Source organism: Rousettus aegyptiacus, unplaced genomic scaffold (genome assembly GCF_014176215.1).
Source record: "Rousettus aegyptiacus isolate mRouAeg1 unplaced genomic scaffold, mRouAeg1.p scaffold_m13_p_11, whole genome shotgun sequence".
In the NCBI taxonomy this organism is placed as follows: Eukaryota; Metazoa; Chordata; class Mammalia; order Chiroptera; family Pteropodidae; genus Rousettus; species Rousettus aegyptiacus.
Genome location: NW_023416286.1, coordinates 17,486,812 through 17,513,972, shown reverse-complemented (window position 1 = coordinate 17,513,972; position 27,161 = coordinate 17,486,812). Strand labels below are relative to the sequence as shown.

At 37.0% G+C, this 27,161-nt stretch overlaps 1 long non-coding RNA gene across 2 annotated transcripts in view; it reads right to left on the bottom strand.

Annotated features, from left to right (window-relative positions):
- Positions 1-27,161, bottom strand: part of LOC107510007 — a 97,678-nt gene that overhangs the window by 6,364 nt on the left and 64,153 nt on the right. Inside the window, exons 3-4 of one of the 2 annotated variants that reach the window (XR_001596687.2) lie at positions 11,926-13,759; positions 2,781-2,917 (exon numbers count right to left, since the gene is read on the bottom strand). This is a non-coding gene — a long non-coding RNA (uncharacterized LOC107510007). The remainder of the gene's footprint in view (positions 1-2,780; positions 2,918-11,925; positions 13,760-27,161) is intronic. The other variant, XR_001596688.2, reaches the window with a different exon arrangement.

Genomic DNA, 27,161 nt, shown 5'->3' with positions numbered 1-27,161 from the left:
AAAAATATTACATACATTTATAAGTGATATTGTCCATAATTGAAATAATTTTCATTTATTTTTAAGTATTTTAATAATAAATTTAGTATAATACTGTAGCAGAAGAATTGCTGTCTTAATTCACACAATAAATTTTTTATGTAGTTTCAACCTTTTCCCTATTACTATTTTTAGCACAATTTTAATTATACTGCAGATCTAAGTTCATATTCTGTTTTTGACATAACATCACATCACAAGCATTTTCACTAGAAATAATGGCAATGACACCAACATTACTAACTACCACATTAAAAACTTACTTGGTTGCAGACAGCATCGAGCACTGTCTATATACTATTTCTTCCAAAGTTTATGACAACCCTTCAAAGCAGGTTCTTTTATTATCCCCAATTTAGAGCTGAGAAATCTGAGACTCTATCCAACAGTTGGTGAGGGGGAGAGAAGAGATTTTAATCCAAGTATATATGATTCCCTTGCATCATCGGTCTTCCGTAATTTTTATTGAATGTGCTATGATTTATTCATTTCATGTAAACAAACTAGTAGACCTTATCTGCTTTTCAGAATATTTTACAAGCCCTGACTTTTTTGACCACCCTACTTTTAATTATGGGCATAGCCCCCAGACTGGCTTCAGAGACAAATGCTTTCTATTTTTTCCCTAAGAACTTAATCTGAACAAAAATTGGTTTTTCCAAAGTCTACTTTTATTCATCTAGGAGGCACTGTAATTTATAGGTTAATGACAAAGTCATTCAAGAGATTGGATAGGGAATAGGGAACAAAATAAACCAAATAAGACAACTTCCAGGAGTTAAAGTCTCAAGTACTCCAGGCCACCTTAAGCATTCTTAAAAATGGACAAGCCATGGCCAAGTTATATCCTGGGGCCTAGAGGACCCTCTTACAGAAGTATTATCTTTGACAGCAGCATGGCTGCAGGATATCTGTCTTTTCTTTGGTTTTACTAGAAAACTCAAATTTAAGCTATACAAAATCATCCTGTTATTAAAGGCCTCTGATCTATATGCACCCCACTGATCAGTAATGTGTCCTATTTCAAAGCCCTGAGAAACTCAAATTCTAATACTTCTAAATGTACTTTAATGTGGGTTAAATGTCTACTATTGTATTGTAGCCACTGGTGCCAGCCAGGAAGAGGCAGAGTAGCAACAAACTTTGCCAGTCCAGCCTTTGAGAGGGCTTCGAACACAGCAGAAAGGAGTTGAATGCATTTCAACTGCAGCTAAGTTAGTGGTTTAAACTTCACAAACATGTCTTAAATGTTACAACTCTTATCTTTATGCTATGGCATTCCTACCTCAAAGAATAGCTATTAAAATAAAAACATACATTTCAGCAAATAGTTTTAAGAACTTTGATCAAAAAAAATGTTGATTAATCATTTTTGGTTGCCTGTCTTTCTGTTGAACTTTCCCTCTATAGCCATCCCCCTAACACAGTCAGGATGATCAATCATTTACCAAAGGGTTAAAGACAATATAAGCTCCTTGTGATTATAAATAAAAATAAAACGACATACAGTTCTTCATAGTTTTACAATTTTACTTGATTCTGGAATTGGAAGTAGTGATCAGGACTTAGCTGGCTTTCACTTATGATAATTTTCTTTCTTTCATACTTGGTATTGAGAATGAGGAAAAAAATCAAGAGAGAGGATTAACCCACGAATTTAATTACATTTGGTTAAAGAATGCCCAAACCTTGGTAAATCATGACAAGATGCCATTTCTAAAGAGTTCAGAAGGCTTATGTATTACCCAGATGCCCAGATGTATCAGTTATCTACTGGCACAATGATGCTACATAACAAAGAAACACAAATTTCAATGACATACAATAATAAACATTTATAGCTCCTGCATTTAAAGTAATTGGCTACATATTTGGTAATGCTGAACTTGACTGTGCATGTTTCCATATCTAGGGATAGTCACTGTCAGCTGATCTAGGCTGCCCTGAACTGAAATGACTGGGACAACTTGGTTTTGCTTCACATATCTCTCCTTCACTAGGAGGCATATTCTCAAGGCAATAGCAAAAGCACAAGAAAGCAAGTACCAATGTACAAGATAATTTCAAGTCTTTATGTTATATTTGCTAAATTTCATAGGACAAAGCTAGTGACATGAGATTTCTGGTCAAGATGCAGAGTAGGTAAATGCTGTGCTCATCTCTTGTCATGACCACATCAAAATTACAACTAAACTACAGAAAAACCACCATTGAGAACTGCCTGAAGACTATCTAAACAAAATTCCTATAACAAAAGATGTAAAGAAGAATCCATGGTAAGACTAATAGGTGAGGTGAAATGTGAAACAGGCTGATCCCACACCATATAGTTAAATTCATGGGTTTATCATGTTTCTTGATTTTTTTCCTTCATTCTTAATACCAAGTATTAAAAAGAGAAAATTATCGTAAGAGAAAGTCAGCTAAGTCCTGATCACTACTTCCAATTCCATCTGTGGTAGTTGAGAATAAGCAGAGATATTTCAGCTGTGGAGGTCACCTCTGAAGAGTACAGAATTCCACCTCATATTGGGCTCCCCAGCTTAGAACTCTTGTTTGGGGAAGAGGAGTCCCCACAATGTCTCCCTGTGAAAATCAGCAGTATTCCCTTCAGGTGAGATGGAAGACTGCTGAAAACCCAGGCCGCCTCTTAAAGTCCCATTCGTAAACTCACTGACTCACGAACACTCATCCTAAGCTTCAGTGAAGGGACAGCAACTCAAAAGATGCCAGAGACATACATGGAGAAACTGAATTACGTGGCTTCAGGGCAAAGGCTAAAGAAGCAGCCATTGATCCTATGTTGAGTCTTCATCCCATATACCCTACAGGCACAGGAGGGCACCATTATTCCTTAGTTGAGCCTTCCTCTGCACACCTGCAAAGACAGGCACAGAGTCATCAAAACTGAATCTTCATTACCCTGGAACACTGCTTACCCCACCCTAGTGACTCCCTGAGACCAACCAACCAACACATACACCATTCAAGCCTCTTTCAGCAAGCCTCTGCATAAGCAGCAGGACTCAGATTATGCTGCCGATTTTTCTAAAAGCTCTCAAAAGTTTGCAGGCCCCCAGGCATGCAGTGACTGGCCTCAGCATGCCTTGTGCCTCCTGATGAACAGCCATAGAAATGGCTCTAATGACAGCTGGCCTCGATTCACAGCATCGCTGCTCCCTGGCACCTCCAGGACCAGGTCAAGCAGCAACCAACTACGGATCACTTTGTAGCTACTACCAGGTGGCCCTAGGCCAGGCACAGGAAGCAGCTGACCTAGGCCTGCACTGGAGCCCCTCCCAAGAGGCCCCAGAACCAAAATAGCTTGTGGCCAGCTTCAAACCACAGCAGAGCACCACCAGATTAGCTCCACAAATGGCAAATCTGAAAGGTAGTCTTGGCAGGTACCAGAGCTCTGCTAGGTTGAATCCTACTCCATTTGGTTAGCCTCCACACAGCAACTCATCTGCTGTGGTCACAGCCAGTTCTCATAGCCAGACAGCCTGAGGGTATGGAGCACCCGTTTCAAGTTACATGGGAAACTGTGCCACTTGGCCCCATAGGACACTGACTGTATAAGGCCATTCTATCAAGACCAGGAAGTATAGCAACCCTACCTAAACCATATAAAAAACAAACACAGGGAGGTAGCCAAAATAACAAGACAAAGAAACATGTCCCAAATGAACAAACTCCAGAAAAAGAACTAATCAAAATGGAAGCAAGCAATTTACCAAATACGGAATTCAAACACTGGTGATAAGGATACTCAGTGAACTTAGAAAATATAGATGAATTCAGTGAGAATTTCAACAAAGAAATAGTAAGCATAAAAAGTGACATAAAAACCATAGAAAAGAACCAGCCAAAAATGAAGAATTCAATAACTGAAATGAAGAATACACTCGAAAGCACCAATAGTAGGTTAGATGAAGCTGAGGATCGAATCAGCAATCTGGAAGACAAGGTAGCAGAAAACACCTGTTTAAAATAGAAAAAGAAAAAAAAAATGAGGTTAGTTTAAGGGAACTCTGGGACAACATCAAGTATACCAACATTCACATCATAGGAGTACCAGAAGAAAAAGAGAGAGAGCAAGATTTTAAAATCTAGTTGAAGAAATAATGATGAAAAACTTCCCTAACCTGGTAAATAAAATAGACATATGAATCCAGGAAGCTCAGGGAATTCCAAACAAGATAACTCCAAAGAGGCCCCCCACACCAAGACACATCATAATTAAAATGCTAAAGCTTTAAGACAAAGAGAGAATTTTAAAAGTAGCAAAAGAAAAGCAGTAACCTACAAAGGAGCTCCCATAAGACTATCAGATGATTTCTCTATAGAAACTATGCTGATCAGAAGAGATTGGCACAAAATATTCAAAGTGATGAAAAGCAAGGACCTACAACCAAGATTGCTCTATCAAACAAGGTTATCAGTTTAGAACTGAAGGAGAGATGAAGAGCTTCCAGACAAGGAAAAGTAAAGTTCATCACCACCGTACTAGTAGTATAAGAAATATTAAAGGTAACATTAAGAGGAGGAAAGGCTCCCAAGCTCTTATGAAGAAGAAGAAAAAATGTTAGACAGATGATAGATAGATAAACAATAAAATGAAAATAATTACATATCTATCAGTAATTACTTTAAATGTACATGAAGTAAATTCTCCATTGAAAAGACATAGTGTGGCTGAATGAATAAGAAAACAGGACCCTCCCATACATGGTGTCCATAAGAGTCCCACTTCAGAATGAAAGACACGCACAGACTGAAAATAAAGGATGAAAAAGATATTTTATACAAATGGAAATGGAAAAAGATTGGGGGCAGCAATACTTTTATCAGACAAAATAGACTTTAAAACAAACTATAACAGAAGACAAATAATGACAAAGAGATTAAACTAACAAGAAGATATAATTTTTGAATCATTTACATTTACATAAACATTTACTCAACAATGAAGGAGCACCTAAATATATAATTCAAATATTGATGGACACAAAGGGAGAGATTGACAGTAATACAGTAATAGTAGGGGACTTAAACACCCCATTAACATCAATGGATAGCTCATTCAGACAGAAAATCATTGAAGAAATACTGGCTTTAAATGACCCATTAGACCAGATGAATTTAATTAGCATTCTTTGAGCAGTTCACCCCAAAGCATCTGAATTTACATTTTTTTTTGAGTACACATGGAACATTTTCCAGGATAGACCACATCCTAGGCCACAAAACAAATCTCAGTAAATTTAAGAAGATATAAATAATATCAAGCATCTTCTTTGATCACGATGGTCCGAAACTAGAAATCGACCACAAGAAAAAAAACTTAAAAACACACAAACATATGGAGAATAAATAGCATGCTACTAAACAATACATGAATTAACAATGAAATCAAGTAAGAGATCAAAATGGACCTTGAGATATATGAAAATAAAAACACAATGACCTAAAATCTATGGGACCGGCCAAAGCAGTTCTTAGAGGGACATTCATAGCTATACAGGCCTACCTCAAGAAACAAGAAAATCTCAAATAAACAGTCTTGCCTTACACCTAAAGGAACTAGAGAAAGGACAACAAACAAAGCCCAAAGTGAGTAGAAAGAAAGAAATAATAAAGATCAGAGCAGAAATAAAGAAAATAGAATTTTAAGAAAACAATATAAAAAATCAATAAAATTGAGAGATGGTTCTTTAAAAAGATATATGAAATTGACAAACCTTTAACAAGACTCATCAAGAAAAAAAGAGAGAAGACCCAAGTAAATAAAATCATAAATAAAAGAGATATGACAACTGACACCATGGAGATACAAATTATTGTAAGAAAATACTTTGAGTAATTATATGCCGACACATTGAATTAACTGAAAGAACTTGATAAATTCCTAGAAACATAAACTCTTCCAAGACTGAGTCAAGAAAAAACAAAAAATCTGCACAGACCAATAACTACTGATGAAATTAAATCAATAATCAAAAACTTCCAACAAATGTTGTAGGCCAAATGGCTTCACAGGTGAATTTTACAAATATTAAAAGAATATTTAACACCTATCCTTCTCAAACTGTTCCAAAAAAAATTGAAGAGGAGGTAAAGCTCCCAAGTTCATTTGACAAGGCCACCATTACCCTGATTTCAAAACCAGATATAGACATTACAAAAAAAATTATAGTCAGATATCCCTGACAAATATAGATGCAAAAGCTCTTAATAAAATATTATCAAACCAAATTCGGCAAGACATTAAAAAGATTATACATCATTATCAAGTGGAATTTATTCTTGGGATACAAATTTAGTCAATATCCACAAATCAATTAATGTGATACACCACATAAACCAAATGAAGGATAAAAATCCTATGATCACATCAATAGATGCAGAAAAAGCATTTGATAAAATCGAGTATTCATTTATAATAAAAGCTCTCAGCAAAGTGGAAATAGAGGGAACATACCCCAACATAATACACGTCTGATATGACAAACTCACAGCTAATATCAAACTCATTGAGGAAGAACTAAAAGTGTTTTCCTTAAGATCAGGAACAAACAAGAATGTCTACTTTTGCCACTTTTATTCAACATGTTATTGGAAGTACTATCCAAAGCAATCAGACAAGAAAAAGAAATTAAAGACATTCAAATTGGAAAGAAAGAAGTAAAACTGTCATTATTCACAGATGACATAATAATATATGGAGAGAACCCTAAAGATTCCACCAAAAAAATTAAAACTGATAAGTGAATTCACTAAAGTAGTGGGATACAAAATTAATATTCAGAAATCAGTTATATTTTTATACGCCAATAACAAACTATCAGAAAGAGAAATTAAGAAAACAATCTCATTTAAAATTGTATCAAAAAAATATACCTAGGAATAAATTCAACCAAGGAGGTAGAAGACTTATAATCAGGAAATCATAAGAAATTGAATTTAAAAAATTGAAGATACAAATAAACACAAGTATATATTGTGCTCATGGATAGGAAGAATTAACATCATTAAAATGCCTATACTCTCCAAAGCAAAGTATAAATTCAATGCAATCCCCATCAAAACACCAATGGTATTTTTTACAGAACTAGAACAAATAATTCTAAAATTCACGTGGAACCACAAAAGACTCAGGATAGCCAGAATAATCTTGAGAAAAAAAAAAACAATATTGGAGATACAACACTACCTGCTCAAACTATACTACAAAGATCTAGTAATCAAACCAGTATGGTACTGCCATAATAACAGACACGGATCAATGGAACAGGATAGAGAGTCTAGAAATAAATCCATGCCTATATGGTCATTTAATCTATGATGAAGGAGGCAAGAATAGATAAAAAGGTAAAAACAGTCTATTCAATAAATAATATTATAACTGGACAGATACATGCAAAAAAAAAATGAAACAAGACTTTCAGACATCATATGCAAGAATAAACTCAAAATGGATTAAAGACCTAAATGTAAGACCCAAAACTATAAAACTCCTAGAAGAAAATATAGGCAGTAAATTATCTGATGTTGCTCTCAGTAATATATTTTTGTTATATCCCCTTGGACAAGGGAAACAAAAGAAAAAATAGGCAAATGAGAATACATCAAACTATAACTTTTGCTTAGCAAGGAAACCAACAACAAAATGAAGAGACAATCTACTGAATGAGAAAAGATATTCACCAATGACACATCTGATAAAGGGTTAATATCCAACATTTATAAAGAACTTATATAATTCATAACCAAAAAACAAACAACCCAATCTAAAAATTGGCAGAGGATCTGAATAGACATTTCTTCAAAGAGGACAGACAGATGATCAATAGACATATGAGAAGGTGCTCAGCATCATTATTCATCAGAAAATGCAAATTAAAACCACAAGGAGATATTACCTCACACCTGTCAGAATGGCTATTATCAATAAATCAACAAACAAGTGTTAGTGAGGATGTGGAGAAAATGTGCACTGATGGTGGGATTGCAAATTGGTGCAGCCACTATGGAAAACAGTACGGAGATTCCTCAAAAAATTAAAAATTGAACTACCTTATGACACAGCAATTTCACTTCTAGATATTTATCTGAAGACATCCAAAACACCAATTTGCAAGCTATGGAAGCAATCTAAGTGCCATCAATAGAAGATTGAATAAAGAAGAATTGGTACATATATATAATGGAATATTACTCAGCTATATATAAAAAAAAAGAATAAAATCATACCATTTGTGACAGCATGGGTGGACCTGGCGGATATTATGCTAAGTGAAGTCAGACAAAGAAAGATAAATGCCATATGATATCACTTATATGTGGAATCTAAAAACAAAATTACTGAACAAACAAAACAGAAACAAACTCATAGATACAAAGGACAAACTGAACATTGCCAGATGGGGGGGTTAGGAGGCTGGATGAAAAAGGCCAAGGGATAAAGAATTTCAAATTGACGGTTACAGAATAGTCATGGGGATATAAATTACAGCATAAGGTATATAGTCAATAATATTGTAATAACTATGTATGGTATCAGGTGGGTACTAGACATATCAAGGGGAAATCACTTCATTAAATCATATAAATGTCTAACTATTACGCTGTACAACTGAAACTAATATGGTATGAATGCCAACTGTAATTGAAAAAAAGCTAGTCACATGTTTGAGCCCAGTTTCAAGGGGTAGAGCAAATTACCCTAATCACAGAAGGGTATTTAGATGCTACATGACAAAAAAAAAAAAAAAAACATTTAAATAAAGGAGTAAAACTTAGACCCATAATTTCAATATACATAAGCAGCTGTTTTTTGTCCTATTGGATAAAGTCAGTATGAATTATCTGCCAATAGTTCATATCCAGCACTGATTCAAATATGAGGCTAATTTGCACCAAGAAAAAAAAATATAGTCACTTAGGCAGTTCATCTCAAAATCTAAGGAAGAAGAAATTATTTGGTATCAAAAGATGGCCAGAAAGACTCAATATTGTTAATGTTAATCCTTCCTCGAATGATTTGTAAGATTGAATGTAATCCCAGCAAGTTGTTTTCATAGAAATCACCAACATAATTCTAAAATTCATATGAGAAAGCAAAGAAAATTGCAGCGAAAACAATTCTGAACAAGAGCGAAGTTGATTTCAAGCCTTACTATAAAGCTGCAGGAATTATTAGTGTATGCATTGATGAATGCAGACCAATGAGATAAAACAGAATACAATGTAGATGCAAATATATGACAACTTTATTCATAAACTCCAAAAACTAAGGATGCAAAGAAATTCAAAAGAGAAAAGATCATTTTCAACAGATTATGCTGAAATTTGAACATTCATATGTAAAATCATGAACCTTGACCCATACATTGCATTGTACACAAAAATCAATTTGAAATGAAACATAGACCAGTATGTAAAACCTAATAATATAAAATGTTTAGGGAAATATAAGAAAAATGTCTTTGCAACCATAGATAAGACAAAAATTTCCTAGCTGGTACAAAAAATGATGAATCATGAAAGAAAAAATAATAATAATAAAATTCTGCTCTTTTCAAGGCACTGTTACGTAAAGGGAAATAAGTAGGAAACACACAGACGAGGGAAAAGTAATTTTAAAACACATTTAGTATAAAAAGACTGGTATCTAGAACATATAAAGAAATTTGACAAATAAGAATAAGAATAAACCACTCAGTAAAAATGGGCAAAATATTTGGATACCTCAGCAAAGAAGATGGATGGAGGGCGATGATTAAATGAAAATATACTCAGCATAGTTAGTCATTAGGGAAATGCAAATTAAAACTACCATAAAATACTAATACATATCTATTTGATAGCTAAAATTAAAAAACTGTCAAAATTAAAAACTGATAAGAATGTGGAGCAATTGATACCTATGTACATTGCTTATAGTAGTACAAAATAGTACAGCCACTTTGGAAAACAGTTTGAAAGTTCCTTATAAGATTAAATATCGCTTATATGATTTAGCATTTGGGTACTTACCCAAGAAAAATGAAAACATATGTCCACACAAAAAGCTGTATGTGAATGTTAATAGCAACTTTATTCATAATCTCCAAAAACTAGAAACAACCCAAGTAACCACCACCTGGTGAATGAATAACACTGGTATATTGATACAATGGAATATGATTTGAAAATTAAAAGAAATGGACTAATGATAAAGGCAACAACATGGATGAATGCAAATATATTATGTTAAGTGAAAAAAGTCAGTCTTAAAAAGCTACATGTTCTATCGTTCCACTTTAATAACATGCTGGAAACTGAAAAAATTGGGGAATGAGGAATGGGTTGCTAGAAACTGAGAGTAGAATAAGAGGCCTGACAATAAAGATCTATGAGAAGTTTCGGAGTGATGAAAATGTTCTACATCATGATTATGATGATGCTTACGTAAGTATATGTTTTTCAGAATTCATAGCTCTGTATACCAAAAAAAGTTGAATTTTACCACATGTATATTATATCTCAAAATACCTGTATTTGGAAAAGGGGAGTTAAGGAAGCAAAAAGCAGAGCCATTTACATTACGTATCAATAATGTGTCGTTGAAGTCTCAGAACCACTCCTACTTCTGCCCCTTGGTTCTCAACCCTATGAATTCTTCCTATTGGGGTACCATACCTTGAGTGGCTATTGATTCACTCTATGTACTACATTTTGAATGATAACACTCAAGTCCTGCAGGTGTCATCCTCAGGCTGGCACCTTAGTTACACTTTTAAAAAGCCATTTAAATTTTCTATCAGACTAGAATTTTTAGGATGACATGGTATATATAACAGGATGAATTGAAACCATGGCTTTGCGTTTATTGTTGCACCTCTTCCTTAGAAAGTGAGTCTATTAACCCAGAGGTGTTATGTGGGATCCTCTACAAGTATATCAGACTCTGTGAGTGCTCAAATGTCTTTAAAATGCTGGTGATATTATGTAAGCCAATCCACCCATATCCCATCCAAACCCATCAATAATACTACAGTACGCCAGGGTTATCACTTTCCAAATGTATCATTAAAGTCACAGTATGCTGGAGCTTATCACCATACCCATTAACAACAGTGATGAGATTTGTTTATTGCTATTTTGTGTGGTTCCAGAATCCATCCTAAAGACATGTTTCCTTAGATCACTTCTCATACCAATTGTGTTAGCTTGCATTCCCCTGGAAGCAGATTCTGAGATAAATCTTTGAGTACAAATCTTTTATTGTAGAGTTGACCCCAGGAAATATTGGCAAGGAAACGGAAATGAAACAGGAACAGCAAGGCCGTCACTGAAGGGTTCATTGTCAAAAAGTTAGGATAACTAGAGCAACTGAAGCTAAATCCACTAAAGGACCTATGGTAGACCACATAGGGTAAACTCTGAGAGTTATCCCTTATGAAGGGTGAGAGAGCTGGGATGTTGATCCATCAACTCTCAACTGTCATTGGTAGAGATAACTGTTAACTCTGCAGCACTTCCAGTTTTCCATGGATGTATCGGGACAGAAAAAATTGGGTGTCAGAGAAAACCCTCAAGCAAGAATCACAAGTGCTGGCAATTGGAAGTTGATCTGCAGACACATGGGTGAGGCTGTGGAACAATGGGAGCCATCTGTTATAATATGGAGAAATGGTATATGAGTAGCAATTAATACTTAACATTTATTGAGTGGTTAATGTGATCTAGGGATTGATTTATGGATTTATGTACATTACCTCATGTGTTTCTCACAACACTTCTATAAGATAGGAGCTGCTTATTCCTATCCTCATTTCCCAAATGGAGAAGCTAAGACTCAGAGATGTTAAGTAACTTTCCAAAGGTCATTCAGCTACTTACTAGAGTTGCTGGAATTCAAAATCAGGCACTCTTCCCCATTCCAGAACATGGAGGATTATGATGCAATTGACAGTAAGACAACAACAGACACTGTCTGAGGATATAAATTTACATTAATAGAAAGAAAGCAGACATTATAGAGGTAACTAAGAGCAAAAACCTACACAACATGCTCATGGTTATAAATACTGGTTTCCCAAATGCCCTAGTCCTCATGAGAATTCACAGCTGCAAATAAGAACAACTACCTGGAATTAGGCCTCCAGCAGACATAAGAGACTATACTTAACATTCTCTTAGGATTTTTTATAAACACCTTCCCCCACAACTCACCCTTACCTAAAGAGTGAAAAATCTCTAAACACATGTTTACCCCAACACATTACTGAAGGTTGATTCTGAGATTGGGTAAATCAAAGGTCAGTTTCCCTTGTGCAGCATCACTCAGCAGTTTTGTGTTTCAGACATACCTGAAGGTCATTCTGCAAAGGGGAAAAGATGGAACTGAGAATAAATCTGAAGCAATGAAGCCTTACAGAGGACAGAATAGGAACTGCAAATACAAACGTCTCATAGGCCAGCCAAATATTATAAAACAAGGAAAGTAGGGCCAGTGAAAGTGATAGGGAGGAGTGAGGACTGTAGTGAACAGGTGAGCACATTCTCCATCTAAAAGCGGCACCTGCTACTCAACTCAGCCAATTATCACCAATTGGGTATATGTGCCCACTGCTTCCAGAGCTTCTAAAATTTTAAGAGGCTTGAAAAATATGTTTTTATAGGTGATTTTCTAATTTTTAAATGTCAGTAGCTCATTTGTAATTATTTAAAATTACTATGTGAGTTAATTTGTAACCCTTGCCTTAATGTTGATATGACTAATTGCCAGTGGGATCCTGCCTGGGTATGACCCTGAATGATAGAAGTAGGACCAATAAGTGGAAATTACAGAGAAACATGCCTTGATCCCAAAATAAGAAAACCTTTTTTAGTAATATTATTCAAAGATACAATAGTCTGCTCTGATGAAGTGAGTTGCTCATTTCAAGTGTAAATGGATGATCTCTCTGCCAGAAGAGTATAAAAAAGATCCAGGCATCAGATGCCTGAGATTTCGAATCCTGAGCTTCTTCGAATCAAAACTGCTGTTTCCTTCATTAAGGCTGCAATTCAAGCTGATTTAGACATTCAGAGTGAGCCTTTAGTTTTACTTACTGTGTTACACATAGAGCACATATGTATCTCTTCTCATCTATTAATGTAGGATGTTATTGATATGTCTTTTCCAAAGGAAATGTCTCTAATGATATTTATTACTACTTTATACTTTCTATCTCATGGGTTTGTCTTTCCCTGAGTTGGCCTATGTTTCCTCAAACCCACCCAAAAGGCTTGACTTGGCTTAGCTGTGTCTCTGCTGCTATTATTTGTGTGTGTGTGTGTGTGTGTGTGTGTGTGTGTGTGTTGAAATAAATGCACACAAACCCTGATAAATTACACATGTTCAGAAGTTACCCTAAAAGGAAACCAACACTGTGTGTGTGTGTGTATAGGTGTGTGTGTGTGTGTGTGTATACTCCTGAAACATTGACTATTTCAATGCAATGCTGAAACATATGAGCATTTAAGCAAAAATAATTTGGCCAGTTAAACCAAATATACCAATTAATTTGATGTCAAAAGTAAGCCAAACACTTAACTTTAGGCTCCTATGAAGGCATTCAAGATACTAAGGTCTGTTTTATTCTTGACGGCAGCATCTGGTCCTCACAGATCCATCTAACACTTTCATCAGATCTTGACTTCAGTATGAAACTTGCCCACATCTTCAGATCTACAAAAGACAGATTTTAACCATTATTCTGAAAATGCTTTCCTTCTATAAGAAAATAAAGGAGAATTTAAAAAAAGAAATACTGCTTTACATAAACTGCTTATTTTAGCCATAAAGATAAGCCCTAGTCTTCTGCAGATGCTGAAATATTCTGGTTTGGAACATCTTTATTGCTTAGTTCTTGGCCTGGAGCCTTATCGTGCTAAAGAATTGACTTGAATGTTCTCTTTATCAAATTCCTTGTTTGCAAAGTCTAATCTGGGAGTGAAATTAATATTACGATTAAGTACCATTTATGTACAAGGTTCTGCAAGGCATTTAACATGTATTATCTCATCTAATCCTTACAGCAGTCCAGTGGGGTGAGCATTAGTACTTACATGGGAAAGCAGATTGAGAGGGTATAAGAATCAGACTGGGACCCAGGGTTCCGATCAGCTAACTCCAAGGTTCATACTTTTTCTTTAGCATCACAGAAAAACAATGGGGGTAAGAAGAAGAGAAGCCCTTTATAAATTTAGGTAATCCAAAGTTAAACTTCGGGAAATCATTTATGAAACTATCTCCTTGAATCATAATTTCAGCGGCACATTAAACCATAAGGAGATGTGAGTGCAGACAGCTATTTTTTCGCCTCGAAGTAAATCTGTGAGATAGAAAGTCACTAAATCCTTGTATTTCAGATTGTACTAGCTACTGACTTTGACTTTTAGCTGTTAGACTGATCATTAGCAAATAACTTTTGAGCTATGTGCCCCATCAGCTCTGAATAAACTTTAAAATCCCCCCCCCACCCCGCTGACTTATATAACCTGTTGTATGTCTTTTCTAGGAACCTCTATAAATGCTTAAAGTATGCCCACCCTAAGGCCAATAATTTTGTATTCATTTTCTCCTTGATGTTTAAACACTACATCAAATCAACATTTCCTCAGGGAATTTTTTGTGCTTTCAACTAAAAAGTTGAAGTGAGAACTACATTCAGTTCAACTCTCTCTGTTCCTTTTCTTTCCCTGGTTTAGTATGTTGAAAATCCTTTCACATCAGCATTTATGCAGCATATAATTTTTTAACTCTCATCCAACAGGCACATTTGGATTTACTATTTCACTTGAACAGTTGGTGTTTACTGGCAGCAACAAGTACAAAATTTATAGCAGCGAATGGAAGCTGAACTTGCATGCTGGCTTTGCACTGAAGAACTTTGTGTTTGCCATTTCCTAATTGTGAAAACAATATGTCCAAGATTTTGCAGTCATCAGCATTCTAATGTAATGATTTCCATCTGGTCAAAGGAAGAAATTCAGAATCTCTATCTTCTTGAATGTAATTCCACTCCAATGCAAAGGTAACTAGCTTAGCAGAATGTTTGAAGACAGGAGAAAGTCAGGCTAAATACATTCTGAAAAGTGTCTGTAACATACACTTATACAGAACATATTTTTCCTGAAGAGCAACAACGGTAGAAAGAGGGTTCGCCACAATCTTCTTAATGTAAGCGGCTCTGACTAGAGCAAGATGACAGGATTATTTTATGGTGAGAGAGGGTAAAGAAAGCAGGATGATTTGCAGGGTGTTCAAATTGAAGGTAGTAAGGAGTCAGAGATCCACAGAGACAAAGCAATTGAAGAATAATACAGAGGCAACTGAGGTCAACAAAGTGGTAATAAGAAGTGGTTCAACACCCCACCTCGTCCCTCTGGCACTAAGAATTTGGCACTGGTGGTTGAAATGTGAAATTCACAATGGCCCTCACACTCTTCCAGTGACCTTCACTCATTCGTGTGGAGTTGAAGTTGAAAGAAATGCAGTGTAATATTTCAAATGCTTGGTTTATATTTTTCCAGATTCATCGATTCAACAAATATTAATTAGACACTACATTGTATGTCAGGAACGGCACTGGGTACTGGGGATATGGGACATAAGCATTTCTTGCTGTCTATTATAGGTAATTAAATGAGAAATATAAATATGAATAGAATGGTCCTAATTTTGAGGCATTTCAGCTAAAACAACTACCCTCACAACTGATTTTTCTATATATTAATATATATTTTTTATATTTGTTGTTTTCTTCTTGAAATGACTATGGAAAACAAACAGAATTCTAGAAACTAACTATTGTTGCCCTTACTTATGGAATAAGTGAGCTCTTGTCAGGAAGATTCTATCCATGAGCTCACAATTCCTTCACATGGTAGGCAGTGATGAAGAGATATTGACTGGCCAAACAAAGGAAGCTGGGCTAGATTATTAGAGGCTGCACAATCATGGCTTCGAGATGATCTATAAGGGCAGCTACATGGACCAGAAACTGTGAAGAAGTTACCTCCCTCTTCAGATACACACCAATCTGCAGATGTGAACACAACCAGAATCTACCCAGCATGTGGCCTTTGATAGTGGGCAGTGGGTCCTGCCAGTCTTGCCCTCCACCCACACACAGACCATGAGTTCCATCATAGAACTTCTGCTCCATCCCCTGCTTCCATCATCCCCATTCTCTGTTAGAAATTCAAACTACAAAATCATAAATTCCAGAAAGAAAAGGGTCAATTATTTTACACATTAGCTACATAGTTCCAGTTCATTCCATTCTTTCAGATACTATTGAAGATACAAGTATCATATTTACTCTGAGCCATTCCGCATCCAGAACCACCAAACACTAACTCCTCTCCTCATGCCATTGCCTCTACCATGAATCCCACCAAGCCTAAAGTCCCGGGCTATTTCCTCTACACAAACTCATGATTTTGGCAACTTAATTTTTTCCTAACTTTTCTCTCATCTCATTCTGGTGAAGAATTCTGTTTTTGGATCTCAACTCTCTCTCTCCTATCATCTCTCTCTATCAGGGCAACCCTAATCCACTGAACACGCTTTAAGAATGTTAAATCTGAAAAGGAAGGCAACTCTACTGATATGTATATGTAACAAAATATTAAAATGAGATTTTCCTGTTGTCTCTGTTCTCTGTATTCCATAACAGGTAATAAATTTTTAAAGAAATCTGAGATTACTTAGTATGCTATTAATGGTCCATTGTTTAATAACCCATGCTTAATGGACTATTTCTGGAAAGCTACATCAGAAAATGGTAACAATACTTGCCTTTAGGTAGAGATTTGATGAGAGTGATAGGGAGGAGAAAGACTCAGTTTTAACTCTATTCCTTTAGTATATTTTGAATTAATTCCATATGTATATAGTACGCATTCAAGCAAATAAAATGTAATAATAATTTGAGAAATTGAAGAAAGAAAATATGTTTATTCGTAATAAACTGAACACAGTCCTAACATAAAAAGGACTTTTTAGGATCTTTAATGCTTCAGGATTAAATGAGGTGACTTAGCTGATGCAACTGGCACAGAACTTGGCACAGAGTAGTTGTTCAGAAAGTGGTAGTGCCCTTTTTCTTGAGGTCATTATCATGACTATCAACTCTCAGTGAATTAACTGTATACAAGAATATAGCTAATGGGATGCTAGGTATTGAAAGTTTATTGGATTTTACTGGGATTTTGGACACAGATGGCAAGTGGAGATGCCAGAAAGTTGATGAATCATCTGGTAAACTAGGAAAAGGTAAGTGGAGCTAGAAACAGGCCAGGGAGGGCAAGGAAACAAACAGGTCTGGAGAAAGGTGACTACACTCATTATATCATGTAACCTGCTTTGCAGTTGCTGATGTTTCCAGAATATTAAGTATATTTTACAAATTGGAGTCATTCTGATCTTCATGGAATTAAATGCTCATTAAATAGAAAAAGCTTGAAATCTCATTAGCTAGACTATGGAACTTCTTTTTTCAAATTTATTATTTCTCTTCATTTTACGGTGAGGAACAGTGAGTCTATAAATCAGAACTCTTTATGGAATGCTGTAATACCTAGCCCTAATGCCAAAACTGAGAATGATAGCATAGCTATTAAAAAATGAAGACCCCTGAAAGACTGCAATTCCTGCTAACAGGAATGCCCAAAGCAGCCAGATATTGTCTCCTTTTTTGTTTTATTGTAGTTGTAGTAATTCTGCTACTCTGTTAAAAATCAAATGCCCAGAATGACACTTAGAAAGCAGGCAAAATGAAAACAAAACAAAATTGGAAAGAACTATTCTGTGCAGAAATCACCACTATTGTTAAGACATTGTTGGCATTGTCGAAATGGTTATGGAACAATTTAGAATCATGCTGCTCAAAATTTGATTGCCGAACAGCATCATCAGCATCAAATTGGAATTTGTTCCCAATACAGAACTGCAGGCCCTGCTGCAAGACCTACTGAATCAAAATCTCTGGTTTCACATCATCCCTAGGTAATTTATATGAACATTAAAATTGGAGAAGTACTGATGTAAATATATCAATGTGCTTTAGGTAAAAGGTACTTTTGGAAATGGTTAATTTTAGATTGTTTCTTGAGAATAAATAATTAGTAAATAAATTCAACCAAAAATATAACATGGAGGTACTTTTTCCAAAGAAAGACTTTAGGACAGTGTGATCATTTGGGGACCATAAAAACTGAAAGAAAGAAATGCATAGGAAAGGAATAAACCCAAAGATGGAGGCTCTACATCTTGGCAACTGATTGAATGTAGAGTCCAGTGCAGACTGCAGGCTCCCATTCTGGTGACAAAAAGAATAAGGAAGCGATTAGCTAAAGAAGGGAATCTACTAACTAGTGAGATGCCAATGAAATGAAGCCCCCATTTAAAGGCTATTTAAAACCTCAGACATTTTCCTTATGGGATTGTCTGTTCTTTGAATTAGTGATTCTGTTTGACACCAAGGGTTTCTTTTACTGCTTTTCCCTCCATGGACCCTTGATTTAAAAAACTTCATCTTTTACTCTCCATTTCTTAAGTCAGAATATGCTTCCCATTTTTATTTATAAAGTGCTGTGACCAGTGTGAGATAGTGTGTGTTACCACTAGGCTTGCTATAATTCCAGATAACAGCAAAGAAACTTAATAACTTAATTGGATATGAATTTTCCCGTAAATGACTTTGATTAGAAGATAGCTCAAAGACTTATCCTACTGTGAATATAAAGAAGGAACCACTGCTAACCTGAATGAAAATTTCCAGGGTTGAAAAGGGAGAAGAAGAACTGAGAGCAATAATTGGGACAAACTTAAGAAGCTTTGCTGTTCCTGCCATGAGTGCTTCCCATTTAAGAACTGAGTAAAAGGAAACAGGAATAAACATATATACCTGGGAATGCCCAGACCATACCACTTGGAAATAAACTGTGGAAACACTAGATCTCAGCACCAAGCTGGTGAATCTTTATTTTGATTCTTGGTAATAACAAATAATTTTTTAAATATGCTTTTAAATATATCAAAAACAATTACGTTTCAAAAAAAATCTGAAATATTACTTCCAATGTGAAAGATACTGTCATTTTAGTTGCAGAGAACCAGATTATAATCCATTACAATGAATAATTACTTTTGGAAAGTCCCTGTATAATAAACCAGACTATCAGGACACTAGCCAGCTTTATGTTACATTTTTGGTAATTTAAATGATTTGTTACAACAGATGACATTTCCGATAGCAAAGATTTACTTACGTGGAACCAAAGTCTTAAACTCTTGAGTCATTTTCAGTTGGCAGAGATGAAAACTCTTCTTCAACATTTAACTACAGAGTTAAATGTTGAGGTTTTCAATTACCAAAACTTAAGAAACTCTTTCTTATTGGGGTAACTTTTATAGGTACGTAAACTAGATAAAAGAGAGTTCTGAGTTGGCAAGTTTGAAGAATAATATAGCAGCTTTCATGCATAGATGATTATTTGAGTCCAAGTTTGAAAAGAGAACAACTCTTTTAAAATCTCTGTTATATTTGCAGATCTAGGTGCAACCATGTCAGATTTGAGTCATGCTTATGGGTTTCCATGTGTCACAATGACTGGGTGAATCTGCTACTGTTGTTCAATGTTAATAGGAATTAATAAATGGCTTAGTTAGCAAGTCAGAACTGTTTTACATTAGACACGCAACTTTAAAGCAGACAGTTCCGTAAGGAGAATGGAATGAATTAAATATAGTCACTTGAATTAAAATATCTTTTATATTCTCTGTGTTCCCTCAGAGCTGATGACAAACCTAGAGAAGCATGCTAGAACAAGCAGACCAGAAAACTAAATTCTTCTTGTTCTCACTTTGTGCAGTAGGCACCATTCAAAGTGTTAGCCTTAAATATATTTCTATGTTTTCTGTTTTCTTTTCTTCCTTTCCTTCTTTATAAGTCAGCCAAACTTAGTAAGATCATTAAAAATGGGACTTTTACAAACCTAATGACTAAGTCAGGGAAAAATTGGGCTGGAAAGATCTTTTGCATGAGTCAGGTCTCCTGCAGCCTGAGGTCTCAGGACTTGTGGGAACCAAATGCCAGGACTTGTGATGATGTGTGTGAGAATACCGCTAAAATGCAGCAGGCAAGCTTTTGTAAAAATACACATTGTTATTTTTATGAGTTTACACTATTTCAGATTATTAGAAAGTTTTGTTGTTTTTTGGTCAATTTTATAATAAATTATTAACTAATTTAACTTAACAAATTCATAAAATAATTTATATTCCCATATTTACCCTAAATGCATCCTCTAAACTTATCAGACTATTCTCTCATTCATTCTTAATAGATAGGGATAAGAGCTGGTCACAGCTTTCTCTATATAGTGAAACCTACTTAGTTTAACACAGGAATTTTTTAAGGTGAAGAATAGTAACTCTCTAAAAACTAAAACAACTAGGAAAAATAGGCAAACAATTGCATACACCAGGACAGAGAAGCCCTTTTTAAGTAATGGAATGCCAAAGACAGGAACTCTAAATTTTACAGATTTCAGTTTTACTTATGTCCATTTGCAATATAATTTTAAGACTGTATAATATTCCATTGTATCAATGAGTGTATCAAATCTTCTTAAGTAATTTTCTATTGGGTGTTAGTATGTTTCTAATTTTCAGAATAATGAAGTTTCTGTTAACCTATAATTAACATCTGTTATAAATATTATAATGTACATCTGTTTTTATGGATTAAATTTCTGCAAGTAGAAATATTAGGTCATAGAATTTCCATATTTCTGATGAATTCTTATTAAATTCATATTAAACAAGTGAAACCTGATTGAAAAAAACATCTTATTTAATAATTAGACTTTAATAATACTTCTCAACATACATTAATATACGCATTTAAAAATGCCATCAACAACAAATACTCTCAACCTCTGTATCTTCTAGCTACCATGTATAACATACCGTCTTTCACTAGCTTTAAATGAAAGTCAGTGATTAGATAGATAGATAGATAGATAGATAGATAGATATAGAGATAGTTGGCTTGGACTGTCTTAACAAAATGCTATAGATGCAGTGGTTCAAACAACAGAAATTTAATTTCTTAGAATGCCAACACATGTTGTAGTTAGGGTCATCTTCTTTACTTGCAGACAACCATCTGCTTGCTATGTTCTCACATGAAAGAGAGAAAGAGAACAAACTCTCTGGTGTCTTCTCTTATAAAGCACTAATGCCATCATGGGGGTATCACCGTCTTGACCTCATCTAAACATTATCACTATCCAAAGGCCCCATATCTAAATGCCATCACATTGAGGGTTAGGACTTCAACATATAAATTTGAAGAGGGCACAATTATATACATATACATATACATATACACATACACACACATACAGACACACATATACACAGATACATACACATATAAACACATGTTTAAAAGTCTACAAAATCATGTAACAAAATGACAAATGGCTATTTTCTGGGTGGCAAAATTCTAAGAAATTTTAGAACTTATTTCTTTGTGTTTCTCTCTGTCTTCCAAGTCTTATTCACTGAGGGTGTACTATACTTCTGTCTACAAAATATAAAATTTTCAAAAGAAATTATTAAATTATGAATTACAGTGGTCAATTGATATGTTTAATAACGAAAGTTGGGGTGGCATGTAGCCCATCACTTATTGAAGAAATAACTTTGAATCTTACATTCTTTAAAACAAACCGATACAAAACTAACAAAATTCTACTGTACATGATAATTGTCACTATCACCCTCAATATATTCTTTCTCAAAATAATTTCAAAACTTTAATCTCTTATTATGTCTTATTTATTAATTTATATTCTAAAATTATTTTTTGCTTTTTTTGAATGTATGCCTTATTTCTTTATCCCTGAGTCTCCAAGGTGATGTCAGAATGAGATCCTTCCAATAATCTGAATTATCAAGAAGAAACCATTGAAGGGGCAATGGAAGCACATGATATAACAACTCCTCTTTCTGTTCTCCCACTGGTGAGCTTTGGTGAAAAAAAAAAAAAAAGCAACTACAACAAAAACTTAAAGGACTACCTTAATAGAGCAAAAGTACATTGGAGGGAAAGTTGATATAGTGTTAGGGAAGAGAGAGGGAGAGAAAGTGTTGAATGCCTTGGAAATAATATTGGAGGTTCTAGCAATCAGGATATGTTAAGTTTTGCTGCAGTAACAAATAACCTCCAAATTCTAAGTAGCTTACTTCTCACTCAGTCGTGTCATATGTCATCATATAGAGGCAGATCTGCTCATCATGATCACTTAGGAACCCAAACTGAAGGAAGAACCACCATCTCAAATGCTGCTGGTTGCCATACCAGAAGAAAATAAAAACTTTTGAGGGTTCCACATCAGAAATTAAATGCTTTGGTATAGAAGAGACAAACATCATTTCTACTTGTAACCTACTGACTAAAACTATTATATGATCCTACTTTTCCTCCTCATCAACAAGGAAGCAGAAGGTCATCTTACCACAGACCTAACAAAGGAGAAGACCTGGAAACATTTATCAAGCAGCACTAATATCTACAACAGGGATGGACTGGGCGGACCTGATTTACATAAGTCCAAGTCTGTTTAACACAATTCTTAACTTCCCCATTTGCAGTGCATTTGAGCTTCTGCTTGGTGCCAGCAGTGGACTGCCTTGTCTCCAATGCCTAAGAGTATGAGATGGATACGAAATGGAAAACACTGAAGGAATCTGAGTCTTAGCCTTGGTTTGCCTGCCTCGTGGCCTTGGACAAGTCACACACCACCTTAACAGGCTGTGATTCTTCATTTACAAAATGAAGAAAATCTTCACATCTCTTCCTACTGTGACCTGCTTTGATAGGGAAGTGCATCTTCATAATAGTTTGCCAAATTTTGAGGATGGTGAGAGACTGTATACTATTCCCAAACCGAGGTTTGTTTTTTCTCTCGTTTAGCCAAGATGGGCTTGGAGGCAAGGATCTACTGCCTGGAGGCTGGACTTCAGCCTCATAAAACATAGCACTTACTCTACCTGCAAGGCTTTTAGTACAAAGGAATTAATCATTCATAAGATTCAGAGTGAAAATTCAGCCCATAGCATATTTAATGCTTTTGTAAATTAAACAAACAAACAAACAAACAAACAAAAAACAAAGAAAAGGAAAGGAGTCCAGCAGTGGTAACTGAAGGAAGGAAAAGTGAGTGAAAAGAGAAAGAGGGTCTTATTCTTAGTCTACCCAGAGCTACTGGTTCAGCTATTGGAACTGATCTGACTAGACTAAGTTGAATAGAGTTTCATTAACTTTTCATATTTATTTTTATATGTTTTCTGTACTACTTCAACCAATAGATTTTTTTTAATTTCATCAAGTCAAACAATTATTTTACCACTTTGGGGTGTAGTCTGTAAATATTGACAAGTAATCTTAATCATTAAGGTCTGCTGTCTAGATATGCTAGTGTTTGGTTGTTTGGGTTAAAAACGCATTATTTTCTTGTTTATCATATATTTTCTAAGCATTTTCCAGCAGCTACTCTGTGTTAAGCATTATGTTAGGCCTTAGTGATATAAAGATCAGTACAGTGGGATTCCTGACTTTAAGGGACCCACTGTCTTATCGAAGAAACCCCCAAAAGAATAGTCCACAAACAGCCTGACAGCTAATACTCTCCTCACTCCTGTCCTGTGGCCTAGAATCAGGTGGCTTGGCCCTGCTGACCTCCTGGGTGCTGTTAAACTTTGAGGTCCCCAACCCAGCATACTCTCTCCGTTGCTCAGCACTCTTATATGCCTCCTCTTACCATTACCCTGGCCAACATTCCCATCCCTTTTCCTACTCTTCTAACACCCAACCCACCTTCTCCTTTACAGATAATCCACCTATCCAATGGCTTTTCCCAAATCTATCTGGGAATAAGCCAGCAGTAGTCTCAGTACTTTCCTTCTTCCTCTTTGTATATAGCAAAGAGTTCCATTTAACTAGAAAGACATGTTTTTCAACTTAAATTTTTCTTGAAAATACACAAGGGTTTGCATTAAGGTTAAAAATCGTATTTTCAAATCACAAAAGTTTTTGCCGAAGTCCAAAATGTTTTTTTAAAAAATAGGTCAAGATGGTTTCTTAAAGCATTAAGTTTTCCCATCTGTGGTTAGAACTGTGGATCACATGTGAGGACCTTTCATGTGTGGATGTCATTGTTCTAAGAGCCTTCTGGCTATGCATTTTCTTTCTCCGGGCAGGAGAAGTGTGCCATGGGAGTGGGAGTCTAGGCAGCAGGTCTAATGAGGACTTGACCTTGGATGTAGTCCCTAACTCCCTGAGTCTCAGTGAATGAGAATGGCAATGGGTTAGTGTTAGGTTGGTGGGGGAGGGCTAGCCGAATGTCTACCTGGAGACTTCCCAGCCTGCTATTGGAATCCAGACCTCCCAGCCTGACATCGGAATCCTGACGCCCAAGTGATAAAGGCCCACCCTAAAGCCCGACAACCAACTGATAAGGGCCCACCTTAAAGCCCTGGCGCCACTACCCCAACCCAGATGCTCAACTGACACTCCCCATTCTATACCCTATCACCACATAACCTCATAAAAATTACGCCCTCCCGTCCCAGGACGCAACTTCTCTGGCCCCTCTCCTCTTGGGACTAGTGAACCTCGCTCAGGAGCCCTCTCCCAATAAAGTCTTGCTTTTAAAACTTCTCTCAGCATGTCATGCATTTGCCTTACATCTGGTTCTGAAACCCAGGAGGAGATTGTGTCCCTCGGCCTCCCAGCCTTGAGGGGCCTCTTCTCCCTCTTCTTCCAGGACCTTCGCTGCCACCTCCTACTGTTGGATAGGGTAAGTTCCCTTTTGGTCTCCCCACCCTCTCCGGGCCTGGCCTGCCAGGACCCCTGTCTGTAATCATGGCAGTGTCAGGGTCACCCCCCATCATATTCGACTCCTGACTTGGTAAGTTACGAGAGACGTCTCTAACTTTCTATGGTCCTTTCTGCCATTGGGTTAAATCAGTCTCGGGGACGCCTGATCTCTGGTTTCACCTGTCTGGGTGGCTGAGACCATGGGAACTTCTCATTGGAAACCAGACCCCAAAACTCCACTTGGGTGTCTCTTAACAAATTTTAGCCATCTAGGCCTTGGTCAAGATTTAAAACGTAAAAGATTAATCTTTTACTCCACTGTCTCCTGGCCTAGAAATACATTAAACAGTCAATCTAAGTGGCCTGCTGAAGGCACTTTTAACTTCCAAACTCTGACAGATCTAGACACTTACTGTCATAGGACAAGAAAGTGAGCTGAAATCCCATATGTGCAAGCCTTTTGGGATCTACGCTCCTGTCCCTCCCTCTGCTCTCAATGCTCCACTGCTCTGGTCCTCTTAGCTTGGGAGGCTGGCCCTAAGCCTTCCACCTCACCGACCCCTGACACAGAAGGCGAAGTTGCAACTGACTCATCTGCCTCTCTTCTCAACCATCCTCCAGAAACCCTTTCTCCCCCTCCACTCCGGCCTACCCTGCCGTCTCCCTACCCTAGTCCCTCAGCTCCTCCTCTGTTGCCTGTCTCAGCGGACTCCACCACTCACCTGATATACTCTTCTCTTCCTCCTCCATCTCCACCTGCTCCATCCCCTATCTCAGCTCATACCCACTCTCGCTCTGCCCCTGCCCCCAACTCTGATCTCCTCTGCCCTCTTCGAGAAGCTGCCAGGGTTGAAGGTGGTCCGAATCCACATTCCTTTCTCTTTACAGGATCTCTCTCAAATAAAAAAGCGGTTAGAATCTTTTTCTTTTAACGCCACTAATTACATCAAAGAATTTCGCTATCTTACTCAGGCCTATGATCTAACCTGGCACGATGTGTTTGTCATCCAGTCCTCTACCATCACACCTGAAGAGAAAGATCGCATCCTCACCACTGCCAGGGCCTGTGCTGACCAAACTCACCTCACAGATGCCACCATACCCATTGGACCTCAGGCCGTCCCGGGAACTGACCTGGGATGGAAATACCAAGCTGGGCAAGTTGGCCGCCAGCGACGTGACTTAATGCTACAATGCATCCTTAACGGCATGCAAACTGTCTCCAACAAGGTAGTTAACTGTGATAAATTTCGGGAGGTAAACCAGGGGGCCGACAAAAACCCAGCTCTCTTTCTTAATCGCCTCACCAAGGCCCTTAATACCTGTCTAGATCCAACTTCCCCAGAGGGTGCAACGGTACTAGCCACCCATTTTATTACCCAATCGGCCCCAGATATCAGAAAAAAATTAAAGAAGGCTGAGGATGGCCCTTAAACCCCTATACAGGATTTGGTGAAAATGGCCTTTAAAGTTTTCAATGCCCTAGAGGAGAAGGCTGAAACTCGCTGCCAGGCTCATCTCCACTAGCAGGTGGCACTCCGCCCAGGAGCTGGGGTCAACCTAAAATAAACCCCCTCTGGGGAATGCTTCAAATGTGGCCATGAAGGCCACTGGGCCCGTCAGCGCCCTAACCCATGGGCTCCCACGAAGCCCTGCCTGATCTGCAGGCAGATGCGCCACTGGAAATCGTCAGCGCTTCCACGCGGGGGATCATCCAGTCAGGCAACTGGAACTTCTCGGGTTAGCAGATGACCGACGAGGCCTAGACTCGAGGACCTCTTTCACTCGCCGAGCCCAGGGGTAAGGCTCCAGGTAGCGGGTAAGTCCGTCTCCTTCCTGGTGGACACGGTGGCTACCTTCTCTGTTTTGCCATCTCACGCGGGTCCTACAGTCCGCTCACCTATCTCAGTTATGGGGCACAGCCTCATGCCCACCTGAAACCCTTCCTCTCTCATATTCCCTGGATGGCTTCCCCTTCTCACACTCCTTCTTAGTCATTTCCTCATGCCCAGCTCCCCTCTTAGCTCCTACACAAGTTAGGTGCCTCTTTATATATAAGGCCACGAATACAGGTCTCTCCGCTCCTGCTACCTCTCCTAGCACCAGATTCTACTCCTCCTCTCCCTACCCTTTCTGTCCCTGCAGATCCCTCTGTCTGGGACACATCTACCCTTGTTATTGCTACTCATC